This window comes from Canis lupus, chromosome 32, assembly GCF_003254725.2.
Source record: "Canis lupus dingo isolate Sandy chromosome 32, ASM325472v2, whole genome shotgun sequence".
In the NCBI taxonomy this organism is placed as follows: Eukaryota; Metazoa; Chordata; class Mammalia; order Carnivora; family Canidae; genus Canis; species Canis lupus.
The window spans coordinates 25,128,805-25,141,050 of NC_064274.1; the positions used below are offsets into that span (position 1 = coordinate 25,128,805).

The following is a 12,246-nucleotide window of genomic DNA, read 5'->3' on the forward strand; positions in this document are numbered from 1 at the left end:
TTAGTAAGCATGATAAAAATATACACACTAGATCTCGATCTATAAAAAGTATGCATGAAATAAATTTTTGTTCTCTTTGTTACTTACTGATTTATATTTGGTAATTACAAAGGATAAAATTACTAAGTATCAAATATAACTGTCAATGTAGGAAGACTATTTGACATCGTTTATTAATATTAATGTGAATTATTGATACTATTAATGATTCAGGTGGATGTAGCCTTAAGAGTTCTCTTAACTCTCTTACATGAATGCGGACTTAAAACATTCAGTAAACAATCTCTTACTGTATGGAATATTAATCAGGAGTTACGTTTCCTGCTTATGAGTATTTCATATAGAAAATCACTAGGAATTCCCAAATAATAGCTCATTAGCTATATTTATGTCTGTACATAATCTTGTCTGACCACTATATGATGTGCTATATGATACACATTACCGAAAAAAATATCCAGGCCATTTATTTGACCACTAGCATTTTGATGATTTAAAAAATATATATGCCTTTTAAAAACACCATTATTAAGGTATAATTGACCTACAAAAGCTAAGTTTGATGAGTTTGGACATATGCAGACACCTGTGAAATCATGGTCACAATCAAGGTAATAGACATGTACATCTCTTCCAATAGTTTTCTTGGGTCTTTCTTTTGGTTGTTTTTGTTTTTCTGGTATGAGCAACTTAACCTCAGAATTAACCTCTTAGCAAATTTTCAAGTGCATAAATCAATTATGTTAACTAGAGACATTAGGATATGCAGCAACTACCCAGAACTTTTTCATCTTGCATAAATGAAACTTTGTATTCACCAAATAAAGACACTTCATTCTCCCCTCTAACTCACCCCAGCCTCTGGCAATGACCATTCTATTATCCGCTTCTATGAGTTTGATTATTTTAAATTCTTCATATAAGTAGAATCATGCAGTTTGCATCCTTCTGAAACTGGATTATTTCTGTCAGCACAATGTTCTCCAGATTCATCCATATTGTAGCAAATGGCAGGATTTTCTTCTTTTTTAAGACTGAACAATATTCCATTGCATATACATACCATGTTTTCTTTACCCATTCACCTGTGATTAACTTTTAACTTCCTAAAGTGAAATGAGAACCTGCATATGTAGGGGAAATCACAACTGAGGCATGATAGAAAATAGAATGCAATTAAATGCTAATTTGTTTATTAAAGGTGATATGGATATGTCCAGATGATTGATCATCATATTCTTTGTCTTGTAGAATGCCATCAACTGTTTTTTATTGTCTGTTTTGTTCTCATTAATGGAATTCCAAGCAAGAAGTATACCATGGCCTAGAAGGCATTCTGATTGACAGATATTAGTAAAAGTACATTTGTGGTGCAAGAATAATGCATGAGTAGAGAGGAAAAGCAGGACAACTTTATTCTATCTACCTTTTTTAGGCAAAATCCAAAATATCAGGCATTTTTGAGGATATATATATATAACATAATCATAATTTCAACTTTAAAGTATCTATACATTCTAATTATATTTCCCTTTTTATTAGAGCTTTGTGAATCTTAGTATCTTAATGAGATATCTAGGTACCTGTGTAGTCTCAGGCTTCAAAAGAGATTACTTAGCCTGATTTCTACATGGCAGTTTCTCACTAACTAAAATTGCTAATCATGCTTTTCTCGGGTTTTGACGCTATATGTGTAACTTCAGATTGCTTCATAACACAAGGATTACAAAGGAAAAGTGAACAGAATCTTTGAGTTGTTTTCTCCATATCCAGACATTTGGCCACCTATTTGGCTGTTTCTTTTCTCTCCTCTTCTCATATGGGCCAATGTTTGGAAGAAGTCCAATAATTCTATGAGCTGAAACATGTACAACAAGCCTTTTTAAGTACTAATCTTTAGACAATGTTCCCCAAATCAGGGAACAGCATTGAAAGAACTCTTCTTGCTACAGAAGAAAGTAGGAGAGAGTGGCTGGAGTGAAGAAGGAAGGAGCAAGAAAGAAATAACCCAGAAAACTACAAAGAATACAGAAAAAGAAGAAATTATCTTTTGACCTTCCGAAATCCTCTTCTTAATGTCTTTTCTCATATCTGGTATTAACCAAGGTCAGAATATCTTAAATACCTTTCATTATCAGCTCAGCATGGGCTGCTCCACCATGGTTTGAAGTGTTAGATGATTTCTGAACATAAACTGAACTGTCTTTACTCTGGAGTCTGGTTCAATGAATTTTTCGTTTAATTTTTCTTTAGAAGACCGTCAAGACCTTTGCTGTTAGAACATAAGGGAGGCTATATCAGAGGATCATTGTCAATAGCTTTATTTCCCAATTCCATTTTCAAAACACATCCTCATAATGTATTCAAATATTTCAGATTCAATCAAATTACTTCTCTATAGCAGTGAGAAAAATTAATTCATTTTCATAGAAACCATGCAAATTTACATGGGAAAATTTATGCTTTTTAAAATTTTTTAATTTTAATTTTAATTTTTTTTTAGTAAGCATGGCCTACTCAGCATTTCATAACTTGCTTAATTTATTAAGTGTGAATGAATGGTGCACTGTAGGGGAGGTAAGTTTACAGATTAAAGAATTTCTTGTTCTATCCTAATAGAGGTATGGGAGGTATAGTTATTTGTTACCACTGCCCTTTCCAATTGATCTCCTCCTGCCTCTGACTCACCACACTTACTTTTATTAGAGGGCTACTTTTTAAATTACATCATCCCATTGATTTTAAGTAATAGGAAGCACTGGCAAGATATTGAAGAGGGGAAGGAAGAAGAGGTTTGGGAATTTCTTACTTGTTCCCTTCTGACTTTGGAGCCTCAATTCTGATAGCACCCACATTTTTTTTCTCCCAAACTCAAGCTCTCACTGCATTACAGGAGCTCACTTTATCTCCTAGCCCCTTCAGAACTAGAGGTGGTGTTTCTTCATTGTTGCCATCTCTGCTTCTTCCAATACCTCCTGTTGGCTTCCTAAATCCTGCTCAAACCTCGGTGAATTGTCCTTCATGACTGTCGCTTCATTTGAACCATTCGATTTGAATTTGTTTTCTGTTGGGGCCTTGACTGATGATAAAAACAACAATATTAATACTAATAATTTAAGAGTTCAGAATACTTACCACATGTTGGGTATTATGCTAAGTGTTTCATATGTGCTATTTAATTGAATCTAAAAAATTCTTGTGGGATGTGTATTATCTCTATAGAGATTAAATTGTGGTTTAGAAAGGCATCATTGTGCAAGATCTCCGCAGCTAGTTAGGGAGCATCAAGACTCTAAATTGGGTCTGTTTGACTCTGGAGTCCTTGCTCTTAATAATCATTCTGGAATACTGCCTGTTATGTGAGACTTATGAGATTATGCCTGTAGTGTAAGAGCAACAAATATAATCTTTAAATGGTGATCTGTAACTAGTAAATAAGAACAGTAGAAGGAGTATTTAGTTTAATTCCACAAATACTTATTTTATATTTTTTAAGATTTTATTTATTTATTTGAGAGAGAAAGAAAGAGCTAGCATGAGTATGAGGGAAAGGTAGGGAAAGGAAGAAGCAGGCTTCCTGCTGAGCAGGGAACTCTACCGAGGGCTCTATTCCAGTACCCTAGGATCATGACCTGAGTCAAAGGCAGACACTTAACCGACTGAGTCACCCAGGCTCCTCCCACCCATGAAATATTTAGTAAGTCATTAATGATCAGCATTATTCTAGGATTTAAGAATGTAGAGAAAAAATTGTTCCATTTCCAGATAGATTTATGATTTGACAGGAGCATCAGAAATCACTAATACATAAATTAAGTTATATTTTACACATGAAAATAAATATTTCTAGGCTATTAAGGAAGAATTTTGGAGTAGAATGGAATGAAGCTCTGGTGACTCATTGGGATTCCTCACTGATTAATTGAAACATGTACACTGATCATAGAATTGCAGTGCTTCAGGTCTGCTGGATTTATCCCGTGTGTTCATAGTGTTTTAGATTCTCTTGTTGGAAGAAACAGTCAGGTGATTACCCTTGTCAACAAAACGTGTTTTTTTCTTTGGGGGTTAGAATGTTAGAATTTACAGATTATAGAATTTAACCATCCAACCTCCTGGTGTTGATTAATACAGAGATAATAATGGAATAACAGATAACAGTGTATTTTTTCCCTCTGAATCCATTTTTCTCTTTACAGATGTTAAAATACTAAGAATTTAGTATTACAATTACTGCATTTTCTTTGATATAAAACTGACAGATTATAAAATGCACCAATATTTTTAATAATAATTTTAAGAAGGAAAAGACATTGTCATTAGATCTATAACATGGTTCTTTTTATTACTTAGAGTTGTATTTTATATTTATTGAAAGAATTCTTTTAGGATTAAATTTTTTACACAAGGAACAGTCATGGAAATACATAAAAGGAGGATGTAAACACAATTATTTGGTTAACGTATTTCTAATTTCTTCCAATTAAGAGATTAACTTTTTAGAATCACTTTTTGAGCTGTCACTGTTTGTAATGCGTTACATAAATTTTGGAATTGGACTTTACTTTTCTTATCTCTAAAATAGTAGTAATAATAACTCTTCTCCCTTGGGGTTGCTGCAAATGTGGAGTGAAATGAGGGTTAGCATAGTGCCTAGTACATAAGAAACACTCAATGAAATTTGTTAATAATTGTGCTATTGCTATTTTTATTATATTCCTTTTGAGGTGGTATCTGATAAGTGGCCTAAAATTGGCATAAACAAAAATTTATTAATAGGCAGAAAGTCATTTTGCCTCACTATTCCCCACTTGATTGCTCTGGATTGTAAACTATTTTTTTTTTTTGATGAGGCCAGGCCAGCTGTTGGGCTGGTTAAATCAGTAACTTTCCTCAGAATGAAATCATTCCTTCATAAAAAAAAAAAAAAGGGATAATAATCCTGTAACCCATGACTCCTTAGCAGAACAGAGAAAGATAAATAAATGTGAACACACTGTGTAAGCTTTGAAATGATATACAATGGTCATGTATTATGAATATCAATTTCATAAATATTGGTCGACTGATTATCTTAAGTCTATTTTGAAAAAAAAAAGAAACAGAGTGTTGTATTCATTTTCCAGAAAGACCAGGCTTTTTTTTTTCCGCTTGGAACCTTAAAATAAAGACTCATAAATGAAAATAAAGACTCATAGCACGATTTTAATTTTTTCTCAGAACCCTCTGCTTAAGTGCCAAACCTTGGTATGTTAAAAGTAATTTTTCTTATGCAACCTCTGTAATCATGGGATGGGACCAGTGGCAAAAAGCACCATCTAAATTGAGATGCAAATCAGCAGATTCTAAGCAACAGCAGACAATATTGAGTGATGCCTTTGCATTGTGCCTCCCAGTGCAGAGGATCTAAGGATAGCAGCTATGCTTCCCCTTGCTGGTAATCCCATGTAGGGGTGAAGACTATATTTAACCCCTGAGCACTCTGACCAATGAGGATGAGAGTGCATTCATTGTTCAGTACCTCTTACATGTTCAGAGTTCACGTGAATGCAGGAGGTCGCCATGTACAAGCTCTGCAAAGATTTTTCTCATGTTTAATCTATTGAAAATTATTCTTAGCAAAATTGATTCTACCCCTCCAATTCTCTTTTCAATAATTTATGATGCTTCTACTTTTTTCCTAGAGAAAAAGTTCTATTGTTTTCTCCTCCTTTGATTGCTTTAAAATAAGAAATGGTGAGATGTGACTTAAAATCCAGTGCAATTTTGAAGAAGCCAACTCTTCCCTCCCTGTTCCATTCATCCCTATTTCTCCCATCTCTATTATCTTTAGGCAAACATTTAAATGAATACGTAAATAAAAATCCTCTACCCAGCTAACACAGTTACTTCAGAAATAACTTCACCGAGAGAACTTTCATTTTAAAGTGAATACATTAATAGACAAGTAATGTATAATATTTATTTTGGCCCCATTCCTGATTTTCTAAATTTAGGATATACTAATTTCTTTTAGGCCTCAGGCCACAAAAACTGGTATTTTCTGTCATGAATAGTGTATTCTCTTGGCTTGGAATGGGCATCTAAAAATACCTGTTCCTTATAATGGATGCTTATCTACAGAAATAACTAAGGGTTTTAAAGAGTTACTGGCAGAAATGAAGTAAATGCACATGCAAACTTCATATAGTACCATCTCAACATTTCCCTGAATCTGAAACAAAATTTCAAGGAAATCTCAGGTGATTTCAGAGATGCTGTAGGAGATTTTTTTGGGGCTCTTTATTCTCTACATATCAATATAAAATTCTCTCCATTGAACTTTTCTGCTTTTGAAGTGTGTAACATCAGTGTATTTCCACTGAGTATAAAAAGAACTTTAAAAATTTCAGTGTGCCTTGCTTTGGAGTTTACATTCTAATATGAATTCACAAGAAGAAATATAATACTGATTTATATTAACTTAGAACTATTGACTTAAAAACATCATTAAACTTTTTTTTTTTTTTGAATCATTAAACTTTTAATATCAGCACTTACTGCACATAAGTGCTGTTTATAAATCATTTACATGTTAATAAACATTATTAGGATTGGTAAAGTAGAGACAAAGAAATTTCAAACTAAAAGTTTAGGAGTAACTTGGATTTAAAAATCAATCAGATATGTCTACAAAACTTCATACAGAAAATAAGTCAATGTTGATATTGGGAATTAGGTCACAAAAATTATTTGCTGCCATAATTAGTTATTTTACCTCTTATAAAAATATATCACAACTGACCTAGACAAATAAAGAATTCACTCCTACGACTTCTTGGATAAATGTATTTATGCAATATGAACAGATTACTAAAATAAAATTAGCATACTTTTTCTGTTGTTATGCCTTTCATAATTTTTATTGTGATATCTCCCTTACTTCACTTTTTCTTTCTTTCTTTTTTTTTACTTTGCTTTTTCTGCACTGATCTTTTTTGTTCTGTACAATATTCCTTTTTTAAAAAAATACAGAATGCTTCACGAATTTGCGTATCATCCTTGCATAGGGGCCGTGCTAATCTTCTCTGTATTGTTCCAATTTTAATGTATGTGCTGCCGAAGCAAGCACCAATATTCCACATTTTTTGTTTACATGATAACTAAGTTAGTCTGTAGCTCCTTGAAACTGGTAATTATATCTAAAGATGTTATTAGATTTAGGATCAGTGCAGGGGAGCAAAACATCTCTAGATATAGTTATGTCGGGATCCCTGGGTGGCGCAGCGGTTTGGTGCCTGCCTTTGGCCCAGGGCGCGATCCTGGAGACCCAGGATCGAATCCCACGTCAGGCTCCCGGTGCATGGAGCCTGCTTCTCCCTCTGCCTATGTCTCTGCCTCTCTCTGTGCCTCTCATGAATAAATAAATAAATGTTTTTAAAAATAATTAGAGATATTTTTGATATTAAATTATAAACACCAGAGTTGCCCATCACTACTTGGATTTTAGAATAAACAAAGTTGGAAATACACATTTTTAGGAGAAAATATTCATATGTTCACAATGATATTTCAAGATTTTTTTCAATCTAGTAGGTGAGAAATCATATCTTGGTGTGTCTAATTTGGACCTCTCCTATTTTGATAAACCCTGAAGTTTTGCACCCTCATATAATCTCAGGATTATTTTTTAAAAATATTTTATTTATTTTTTTGAGAGAGAGAGGGAGAATGAGCAGGGGATGGGCAATGGAAGAAGGAGAAGCAGACTTTCTACTAAGCAGGAAGCCTGATGTGGGGGTTCATCCCAGGACCCTGGGATCATGATCTGAGCCAAAGGCAGCTGTTTAATGGACTGAGCCACCCAGGTGTCCCAATCTCAGAATTATTTGTGAATTTTAAGAATAAATTATTTATTTATATCATATGCCTATTTTCCAGCAGATTGTTGATGCTCCTAGCTTTTAAATCTCCTTATATGTTAGGAAATAAGTCATTTTAATTAGTCTTTTTTTAAACAATGTATGCTTTCTTTTCATCTTTTTTTTTCATTTTGATAAGACTGGACTATAATATGAACTGAAATGTCTATCTAAAAACAGCAAAACTTTAAAAAGTATATGAAACATCTGCTCTAAAGGAATCACAGATTGGGAATACTTTGGAAGTTGGGATTCAAAAAAAAAAAAAAAGTCAGCCAAGAGGATTCTGATATCAGAAGCAGTTTTTCTGCAAGATACCTCTACCAATTCCTGAGGGGTGGTTAACAGACAGAAAGATAAACTTTCCATGTTGGAGGGAAAACAGTAGCATTGGCATTCAAGGTCTGCCTAGAGTTAGCCAAACTGTGAAGGTTGAGGAGCCAGTCCTCCACAATACCATTCTTATGTCAGATACCAACTGCAGGTTCAGAGGGTCCTGAGATCACTCCCTCAGTTATGATAATTCTTTAGAAGGACTCATAGAACTCTCAGAAAGCTATTTTACTCATGGTTATGGTTTATTACAGGGAAAGAATACAGTTTAAAATCAGCCAAAGAAAGAGATACATGGGCAGAGTCTGGGAGGGTTTGAAATGTGAAGCATCTATTATCCTTTCCTGTAGTATCAGGACATGTTATTCTTTTGGCATTGATGTGAGACAACACACATGGAGTATTGCCAATCAGGGAAGCTCACCTGAGGCTGTGTTCAAAGATTTTGTTGGGGCTCTCTTACATAGGTATGATTGATTGATTGATTACTGACATGGTTGAACTTAGTCTCCAAAGCATGACCCAAAGTCCCTACCTTAAATTCCATGATTGTTCTTTTTGGCCTGGCTAATTTGATCCTATGACTATTGGTTGCAACTGGTTCCAATTAGGCTAGCAATTGTCCTAATAAAGACATTCCTTTAAAGAATGGTATATGTTATCTCCTAGAAGCTGATGGCAAAGATCTGACCTCTTTTTAAAGCATGTCTGAATTTTTTTCTACATAAGGAATCAATGAAGAAAAGAAACTCTATCAAACCTTCCACACACTGAGGTGAGATTTGAAAGCCCACACTCTGTAGTAAGAATGAAAAAATTTGGAAGAGTCTTTATAAAAACTGAGATCTTATAGCAATTCATATAACCAGTGGAAAAGTGAAAATCATATATACAAATGTAACTTTAGAAATTAAAATTCAAAATTTAATGGAAAGGTTTATAAAAGTAGGTCTAAGTGAAGAAAAAATTACTAAACTAAAAAAGGGGCAGAAGTAAATACCCAGAATGAAGTATGTATAGACAAAGTTATGTAAGACACACACCAACATGTAAATATTATAGATGTCAGGGTGGAATTGCTACAAAAGCACCTCCAGAGGCTGGAGCCTTATCAGGGTTTCTGTACTTTTCAAGACTCCTCTGTTCCATGCATGGAGGAAATTAATATGTGGGAAAAAAACATTAAAGCTGTTAGTAGTGACCAGCACTGCTTGATGATTGCTGGCATAGGGGTTCTTCCTCAAAATAGACAGCAATTTCTCAGGTATGATTGAAGGTGTACTGACTATAAGCTCTAGAGTATTTAACTTTAACTTTGAAGTTAAGTTCATTTCAAAAGGAAAAGGTAGAAAAAATTTTCTCACATCTTGTGGCTATGCTTACCATAGGGGTCAGCTATTCTAGAACCAAAATTTCTGAAATTATTTTCCCTATATGTTTGCTGACAATAATAAAAATTTGGATGAAATTTGGAAGGTGGAAGGAAAGTAGCATTTGTATGCAGTTGGTGAAGGGCACAAGACACTCCCAAAGCTCATGTATCTGGGGCTGAAGTCATGGTTCAACATGCTGGCTTTGGGCACCAGTCAATACTACAGCTAACCCAGATTGCACAAGACCTTCTTATCCAGCTTATTTTAGCTTTGGGCCAGGTATATGCAGATTAACAGAGTTGATGTCAGCTTTTTCAGAGCTTCCAATAGTCAACGTTGCAGGTGGTGGAAGATCAGATTCTAGTTTGTCTTCATTGATTCTAGCTGGCCCAATCTCTTCCTACTTCGTGTGCAGCTTTCCTTCCGTACTGCTATTTCTGCTAACAGACAATACTTCTAATATACCATCAGATGCAGAGGCAACAATTTCCTGTATACTTCTTCACTAAGAACCACAAATGTAGAAGACCTAAATTTTAAAACAAATCTGGTTTGCTCCCTACTAAAACCTTAACTGATGCTTAGATTGATCCTAACATAGTTCTAGGGAAATAAAACATTAAGGATGAATTATATACATATTTCCTGAGGCATCTGGAATTAATTCTCTAATAGGATTAAAATTCCCTGCATTAATAACTCTGTTGCAAGTGATAAAGGGGACATTGGTAGTCCATGCCACACAGTGACAAAGCAGTTGATTAAATAACTGTAAGACACCTAAAATCAAATGACTTATAGAAGGCCAATGACTTATACTTTAGGCCAAGTAGTACCAGTTTAGAAGATTTTTTTCTTGTGGAAATAAAGACCAAAATGGAGTTTGTTGGTTACTTGAAAATGCACTAGAGAAGTTAAAGAAAATGAATAATTCTGTGCTTTAATTTTCCACCTTAAATTATGGATAAGAAAGTAAAGTTTCAAGACTTTGCACTACATAAAGACTTAATTCTTCTAGACACAGGACAGAGATTTCTGAGATCCAAACCTCAAGTGTAATCATGAAAGTGGCGGCTTTACAGAACAGAATAGTTTCATAAAATCACAGGGTTGTGTATGTTAAATGTGTGTATGTTAAATGTAGGAAATTCATTGGAAAGGGATTTGACTTTGAAAATGGGGACAGCACATATGAACAGATTCAGTAAAATTGAATACCTTAAAACTAAATTTTCCTGAGCCTGAGTCTAAATTTCCTGAGTAGAAGTACATCTTCCTCCGCTGAGTGAGGAACGTTGTCTCTCTTTGTCTGAAGAACCTATAATGGCTAACCCTGAAGCAACAATGAAACATTGATTCTTATGATGATGTACCTCCACAAATCTTATTGCTTTTAGACCTATAACCAGATATAACCAGATTCAATCCCAGAAGACCCAAAGGCAATATGCCAATAAAAATCAATATGAGATTGACCATTCCATATATGGGAATAGATCCTAAGTCATATGGGGCAAAATGGAAGAAATATAATGTTGGATCAGATTGAATTTGTTGATTTGTTCGCATTAAGTACAGATTCTGGATTCAATAGGTTAGCCTCAGTAACTAAAATAAATTCTAAGAGTTTTCTTGAAGTATCAACAGAACTTTGGACTCAAAAAGGGCCTATACCAAATGAAGTTAAAATTCTACAACTTCCTTGGTTCAGATAGAAGAAAGTATCCAAAGGCTAAAGAAGATAGGAATTTAGAGTGGATTCATCATGAAAACACTTTCTTAATTCCTTATATTCTTCAGAATGACCAAAGATCATTTGCTTCACCAAAACTGTGATAAATATATCCAGGAGGGGATTCTAGTATTCTTGATCCTCAGTGATCCCACTGCTGAGATCAGTGATCTCAGTGGCCTATTATATGTAGGCCAGGAACAAGTGTAGGAACTACTACAACTGCATTGGAATCCCTAATGAAGGGATGATGCATCCTAGGATGGCAGGGACTGACCTATGGTATTTAATTTCCAGAGTTAAGTTAAATATGGTTATTATAAAGGTCTCTACAAATAGTTACTAAACAAAGCCAAAGCAATTGTCAGAGTGACTTGAAGTTCAGATGTCAGTGGTCTTGGATAATTGTTCATGGTGTTCTTAAAACTGAAAGGAGTCTACTAAAGTCTTACTTGATACTATAAACAGAAAAGCTTTAGTCTAGTGAGCAGAATCCTGACTGGAATCGCAATAGACAGTTGCGACCTCTTCACAAATTCTTATACCTGATCCCTTCCATAAATTCAGAGTACCTTGCATGAAGGGGAGACTGGATCCCTTAAGGAAGGAAGTTTCTATGCATTTAAAAACGTATGCTGTAAATCTTCCTTATGGCCTTTCCAAAAGGAATCTACAGCCATTTAGATGGTAACTGTGCATTGGAGAAGCACATATAAAAAGCATTTGGTGTATAATTGGATAACGGTTCTGAACTACCACTATTCTTTGGAGACCCAAACCACCAATGTGATCTACAAATCTGAGTAAGGTGGAGGCCAGGGGATTAATAAATTCATCACACACACACACACGCACACACACACACACACACACAAAGATTCATCTCACAGTGAGCTCAGTGGGTTCC

At 34.5% G+C, this 12,246-nt stretch overlaps 1 non-coding gene across 1 annotated transcript; it reads right to left on the bottom strand.

The window, feature by feature from the left end:
• Positions 1 to 7,004: 7,004 nt before the first annotated feature.
• On the bottom strand, positions 7,005 to 7,111 carry LOC112647428 (U6 spliceosomal RNA). Its single transcript, XR_003128320.1, has one exon. It is a non-coding gene; the product is annotated as a U6 spliceosomal RNA (small nuclear RNA).
• Positions 7,112 to 12,246: the final 5,135 nt, after the last annotated feature.